Here is a 7,269-nt window from a genome sequence, read left to right on the forward strand (position 1 = left end):
TGCAACTTTTTTGTAAGCTTGAGATTCAGGGTTAGATTCAAAATGCTGAGTATACCGGAAAAACGCACTTGATCTGGAGCCAAGAGATTGTTAGTCCCAGTCACTCAGAGTGTGACCTCGCCATTAACGCAGTGTTTGACCTTGAACCAGTCACTTTACCTCAGACCCTAGGGTCTTTGGAGTGAAACGAAGAGTTAGGACTACAAAGGTCTCAAAGGTCCTTTCCACATTTAACATTCCACCATCTACACCCTGCCTGGATTTCTCCAGACTCCAGCTGTGTCTTTGCCTGCGGCTCAAGGCGATGAAAAACAGACAAAAATTACTGTGGCCAGAATCTCCGGACCGCAAAGCCGCTGTCCTACCCTCAACTTCGGCCGCCGTCTCCTTCATCCGCTCTTTCGGCGGTGGAGCAGTCACGCCTGCCAGGGTGGGCGTTCGATGGCTCGGCGGCCGGCTGGCTGGGCCTCGGATCGGCGGCGCGGCGCCGCGCAGAGCGCGCTCCCAATCGCTGGCTCCCGCCGCGCTGGCCGCTCGGAGCGCTCCCGCCCCGCCCCGCCCCGCGCGCGTCCGGCCCTCCCCACTGCTTCACAGTCCCCACCACCGGCAAGTCGCCGCGCTGGCCTTGCTGCTCAGAGGAACCAGGCAATGTGGCGGGACCGGGACGGGCGCTAAGGTGTGGAGGACCCCGAAGGCTAGTAGTCGGGGACTTCGGGAGAGGGGGCGGTGTCCCGGCTGTCTGCTGGCCGTGGAGGAACGACACGCCGGGCCGGGCACCGTGAGTCGTGCCGCTCGAGGGCCCCCGGGATGTCGGGACAGCGATGTGGGCGTGAAGGAAGCTGGGGCCCAGAGTGCGAGAACAGGGTCAAGGGGTTTGGTGTCGTGACCCAAGGAGCCAGGGTCCGCCTAGGAGAGGCAGAACCGGGGCGCAGGGTTGGCTAGACAGCTCATGCGATCCTTCCTTTCTCCTAGGCTCCAGGGAAGTCTGATCTCACTCGAGCACAACAGGTAGCCGTGGATTCTGCCCGCCCGCGGGAGGCCGGGACACCTGGCTTGCGGAGAAGGTCGGGAAGTCGGAGCCTGCCTCCCGGTGCACCGCTCCCCGGACCCGCCCTGGCTGCGCTCGGGGGTTAGCCAGGAGCGCAGCCCCACGCCGGGCTTCGGGCGAGGTTCTCTGAACGCCCCGTGCGTTTTCTGCAGACAACCCTCGTGACGATTGAGGAAAACCCACCCTCAGTTTTGCGTGTTTCTAGAAGGGAGCAGTGAAGAGAGAGTGGGTATTGCCTTCTGTGTGTAGGGCTGTTTTCAGATCTCTCAAGGAAAGGAAGCCTTTGCTTAGTAGTATGAGAAAACATTTCTTCTAACCCCACCCTCGATCGTTACGACGGTATTTCAAGTGACTATAAAGTCTAGAGCCCTGGTGGTGCGGTAGTTAAGAGCTCGCTAACCAAAAGGTCAGCATGTCCAATCCACCAGCCCCTCCTTGGAAGTCCTAAGGGGCAGTTCTACTCTCTCCTGTGGGGTCGCTGTAAGTCGGAATCGACTCGACTGCAACAGATTTGGATTTTTTTGAGGGGAGGGAGTAAAGTCTAGAAACTTTATAAAGCGCTTTGTCGTGCTTGTTAATCACAATTAGTATACCTCTGGCAGGTTAATATAACTTTTCTGTCAAGTCATATCATCTCAGTCAAATGACTTAAGTTCCTTTGTTAGAGGTCATAATTATAAATTGTTTATGTGCATTTGTTTATTCAACTAATATTATTCAGCACCTTTTATGTGCAAGCCCTTAAGGAATTGACAGCCTCGAGGAGACCTGTTAAAAGTTTAAGGAGACAAAAAGGGGCCCACAACCACAATTCAGAACTTTCAGAGAAAGTACTTCCAGCGAAGTATCTTAAAACGTTTAAGGAAAGCAGAAGCGTCATTAGAGCTAAACCTTTAAGGATGGATGGGCAGAGAAGATTTGTCCTGTCATTTTTCAAACGTTTTGGAAAACATGCCTTTGAGAAAGTGATCTTAGATAAGCTTTGAAGCTGAGATTGTCTTACATTTTAACACCATCTTTTTTTTTTTTTTTTTTAATAAAATGGGTAAGCAGGCAGGGTTTATAACATAAGAATAGAAACAGCTGGAGAAGAGTACTTTGGGCTGGATTTGTTGTGCCCTAGGATACAGTTATTTATATAGAGAGAGCTGTAGAGTAGTGAAAAGACTCCCGACATGAAATGTAGCTTAATCTCCTCCCCTACCATTTATGGGATTTTAGGTCTCTTTTATTTTACTTTAGTGACCAAAAATATGTAACTCTGAATTAATTTTCTAAATTTTTTTTTTAACTATACAAGTAATGAATACATTCTTAACGGAAAACAAATTAGAGTATCATTCACTTGTTTTTAACCAGTACACCTACGTTCCTTCCTTCCAGCTGTATTTCAAAAGGGGATTGAGGCACAACAACAAAATAAAATTTAGGGAAAAAAAAAGAAACTGAGGCAGTTTATAACCTTTATGAGCTTTTATTAATTACCTTATGTATAAAATAAGAGATTCAACTCAGGATTTTTTTAGGTCCCTCATATTCTGAAATTATTTTATTCTAAATTTTGGGTAACCAATATAGTGACATTTAAATGAACAACTTAAAAAAGCTTTATTGAATCTTACGTGTTTCATAATCCATAACATAATAGAAGGGTTTGAACAGTTTTAATAGGACCATAGTCCTTTTATTTTAGGACTCACTTCTTTTTAAGAAGACATGGAAAAACTGTTATAAGACTTCATTTAAGAAATGAATTAACTGGGACCTGGTGTCACAGTGGTTAAGAGCTTGGCTGCTAACCAAAAGGTCGGCAGTTCAACTCCACTAGGCACTCCATATAGGACAGTTCTACTCTCTCCTATAGAGTTGCTGTGAGTCACAATCAACTCGATGGCAGTGGGTTTTGGTTTGGAAGGAATTAGTAAAGACACCTATGTCATTTAATTGTGTTTCTAAAGACCTCGTCTAGTCTTTAGAAATAGGTCTAAAGACCTATTCCTTTGGACTGGAATAAAGATGGGCAGACTGCACAGTGTGGGCCAAATCCAGCATGCTGCTTAGTTTTTTGTAAGTAAAGTTTTATTGCAGCACAACTGTGCTTATTTCTGTATGTATTGTTTATGGCTGCTTTGGTGCTATAAAGGCAGAGTTGAGCTGTTCTGACAGGGATTGTATGGCCTAAAGTATTTACTCTGGCCATTCACAGAAAAAATTTGTTGACCGCTGGATTAGAACCCTGTATTCTTAATCACTGAGTCTTTTGTAGGAGGAAATAGGTTAAATTCAGTTTTAATTCTTAATCCTGCTTTATCGTTACTATGTCAGGTAAACTGTTAACTGTTCTTGTTAGTTGCCATCCAGTCATCCCTCCTCATGGCAACCCCATGTGTGCAGAGTAGAAGTACTCCCTAGGGTTTTCTAGGCTGTGACCTTTCAGAAGCAGATCACCAGGCCTGTCTTCTAAGGCACCTCTAGGTGGGTTTGAACTGCCAACCTTTCAGCTGTTGGTTGAGTGTGTAACGTTTTGTACCACCTATGGACTCCTTTTGTAGGAGGAAGTAAGTTAAATTCAGTTTTAATTCTTAATCCTACTTTTTCATTGCTAGGTCAGGTAAACTGTTATGTTGTTATATTATGTTATGTTATGTTATGTGCTGTTGAGTTGGTTCTGACTCATAGCGATCCTAAGTACAACAGAGCAAACCACTGCCCGGTCCTGCGCCATCCTCACAATCCTTGCTATGCTGGAGCCCGTTGTTGCAGCCACTGTATCGTATTTTGAGTGCCTTCCAACCTGAGGGTCTCATTTTCTGGCACTGTATCAGACAGTGTTCCTCTTCTATTTATAAGGTTTTCTCCGGCTAATTCTTTTCAGAAGTAGACCGCCAGGTCCTTCTTCCTAGTCTGTCTTAGTCTGGAAACCTATCTGCCATGGGTGACCCTGCTGATATTTGAATACTGGTGGCATAGCTTCCAGCATCACAGCAACACGTGAGCCCCCACAGTACGACAAACAGAGAAACGTTTGGGGGGATCCCATAAATGCTCTGGGTACTATATGTGTAATGATGGAAGAGAGGCATGGCTTTTCTGCTACATCTACCTAGTATAGAGTTTTATAATTTTGGCAGTTCTAGCCCTTTGGAAGGCTAGAGAAAGAGATTGGATTGTTACGTTTATCTAACAGTTTTCTAATTTTAAGTTGTAATTTAGATGAGGTGTGTAATTTTTTGTTCATTTGATAAACATCTATTTTTCATACATGTGTTTATCATAAACAACAAGGAGGCCTGGTTGCACAATGGTTAAGTGCTTGGCTGCTAACTAAAAGGTCCATGGTTCTAACCCACAAGAGACTTCTCAGGAGAAGAGACCTGGTGATCTGCTCCCACAAAGATTTCAGCCTAGGAAACCCTGTGGGACAGTTCTGTTCGGTCTGTCTCTACGGTCGCTGTAAGTCAGAATCGACTCGACAGCGTACAACAACATCATAAGCAACAGTAAATTACTTTTACTCAGAATGGTTTCTTAAATATGAATCTAGTGACATAGCAAGCGGTCAGAAGATCAGACAAAATATTGGACTTGGAATTGTGAACATGAAATCACACATATCTGCACTAAGAGCCAAATAAGAAATTAGAACTCTAAACAGATACTCAGCATACCGAATCTGGAACATGTATCTTGAATCATGCTTGGGTTTTTAAAATTTTTAATAGTACCAACTGAAAAGATTTTTGTTTCTAGAAAAGAAGCAAAATATAGCCATCTTAAAGCACTATGTTAATGTTACCTGCCTAAGAAATTAGAACTGGTTATGTGACACGGAAAGAAGGAAAACTTGTGTGAGGTGATAATTCTAAATATTTAAAGCATTGGATATGCTTTTGTTAATCTTACATGGTATGGTAGTAAATCACTGAATAAAATGTTTTATATGTGTACTTTTTTGGTAGTTGTCCTTGTTACCCAAGTAATACTTCTCTATGGATAAATATACAGCAGCATTTATATCCTTTTTTGTTGCATTTGTAGGTTTCTGTATGTAGAATATATTCATGCTTTGTGTATGTATATAAAAAAATACTTAATTTATTCAATACAAGTAATACAGTTTTATGCAAGTAAAATTATCAGAAAACTGAAGTTACCTGTTGAAACACCAAAACTTTTTCTTTTTAATATTTTGGGAGGAAAAAAAAAGATACACAGGTACAAAATCCCTTCAGCTTCATACCAGGATTCAAAAGACTCTGACAGCTTTTCTTCTTAACTCATTTAGCAGCAAAACATGATTTGAACTGATAAATGAAGCTATTTATAGTTATTATTTATCCCACCTTGTGTGACTGTAAGGAGCCCTGGTGGCACAGTGGTTAGGTGCTCCGCTGCTAACCGAAAGGTCAGTGATTCGAACCCACTAGCTGCTCTGTGGCAGTTTCCGTAAAGATTACAACCTTGGAAACCCTGTGGGGCAGTTCTGCCCTGTCCTGTAGGGTCTCTATGAGTCAGAATCTATATGATGGCAAAGGGTGAATGGGTTTTCTGTGACTATGCTTATCTTTTGTTGTAGAAATTTTTCTTTTGTTTTTATTGTAGTTTAAGTGAAAGTTTACATTTCAGGTTAGTCTCTTATACAGAAATTTATACATACATTGTTATGTGACCCTGATTGCTCTCACCATACTGTGTCAGCACACTCCTCCTTTCCACCCCTGAATTCCCATGTCCATTCAGCCAGCTCCTAACCCTCTCTGCCTTCTCATCTTACTGCCCGTTTGGTCTCACGTATCTACTTGAGCTGAGAAGCACACTCTTCATGAGTATCAATTTATGTCCCACAGTCCAGTCCAACCTTTGTATGACGAGTCGGCCTCGGAAATTGTTTTAGTTCTGGGCTGATAGAGAATCTGGGAGCCATGTTTTCTGTGGTTCCTCCAGTCTCAGTCAGACTATTAAGTCTGGTCTTCTGACCAGAATTTGAGTTCTGCACCCCACCTTTCTTCTGTTCCATCAGGGACTCTCTGTTGTGTTCCCTGTCAGGGCAGTCATTGGTGGTAGCCAGGCACCATCTAGTTCTTCTGGTCTCTGGCTTATGAAGTCTCTGCTTTACGTGGCCCTTTCTGTCTCTTGGGCTAATACTTTCCTTATGTCTTTGGTGTTCTTAATTCTCCTTTACTCCAGGTGATTGGGACCAACTGATGCATCTTAGATAGCCGCTCGCTAGTTTTTAAGACCCCAGGCACCACTCACCAAAGTAGGATGAGAAACATTTTCTTAATAAGCTTTGTTACGCCAGTTGACTTAGATGTCCCCTGAAAGCATGGTCCCCAGACCCCCACCCCTGCTACACTGTCCCTCGAAGTGTTTAATTGTATTCAGGAAACTTCTTAGATTTAGTCCAATTGTGCTGACTTTCCCTGTAGTGTATGCTGTCCTTCCCTTCACCTAAGATAATTCTTATCTACTGTCTACTTAGCAAGTAACCCTCACCCTCTCTCCCCACCCTCATAACCATCAAAGAATGTTCTCTTCTGTGTTTAAACCTTTTCTTGAGTTCTCATAATAGTGGTCTTACACAATATTTGTCTTTCTGTGACTGACTAAATTCAGTCAACATAATGCCCTCCAGATTCCTCCATGTTATGAGATGTTACATGGCTTCATCATTGTTCGTTATCATTGCGTAGTATTCCATTGTGTGCATGTACCATAATTTGTTTATCCATTTGCCTGTTGATGGGCACCTAGGTTGTTTACATCTTTTTGATATTGTGAGCATTGCTGCAGTGAACATGGGTGTGCATGTATCTATTTGTGTGACAGCTCTTATTTCTCTAGGCTATATTCCAAGGAGTGAGATTTCTGGATTGTATGGTACTTCTATTTCTAGCTTTTTAAGGAAGCGCCAAATCGATTTCCAAAGTGGTTATACCATTTTACATTCACACCAACAGTGTATAAGTGTTCCCAGTCTCTCCACAACCTCTCCAGCATTTATTATTTTGTGTTTTTTGGATTAATGCTAGCCTTGTTGGGGTGAGAGGATATCTCATTGTGGTTTTGATCTGCATTTCTCTAATGGCTAATGATCGTGAGCATTTCTTCATGTGTGTGTTAGCCTCCTGAATATCTTCTTTGGTGAAGTGCCTGTTCATCTCCTTTGCCCATTTTTTAATGGGTTATTTGTCTTTTTGTTGTTGAGGTTTTGCAGTATC

General features: G+C 43.0%; 1 protein-coding gene across 1 annotated transcript in view; it reads left to right on the top strand.

Moving 5' to 3' along the window:
* Positions 1 to 582: 582 nt before the first annotated feature.
* HEATR5A (HEAT repeat containing 5A) overlaps positions 583 to 7,269 on the top strand; it is a 134,193-nt gene continuing 127,506 nt past the window's right edge. The window contains exons 1-2 of the mRNA XM_023731485.1: positions 583 to 676; positions 973 to 1,008. The gene's annotated coding sequence lies outside the window, so the exon portion shown is untranslated. The remainder of the gene's footprint in view (positions 677 to 972; positions 1,009 to 7,269) is intronic.

This window comes from Trichechus manatus, unplaced genomic scaffold, assembly GCF_000243295.1.
Source record: "Trichechus manatus latirostris isolate Lorelei unplaced genomic scaffold, TriManLat1.0 scaffold00043, whole genome shotgun sequence".
NCBI lineage: Eukaryota > Metazoa > Chordata > Mammalia > Sirenia > Trichechidae > Trichechus > Trichechus manatus.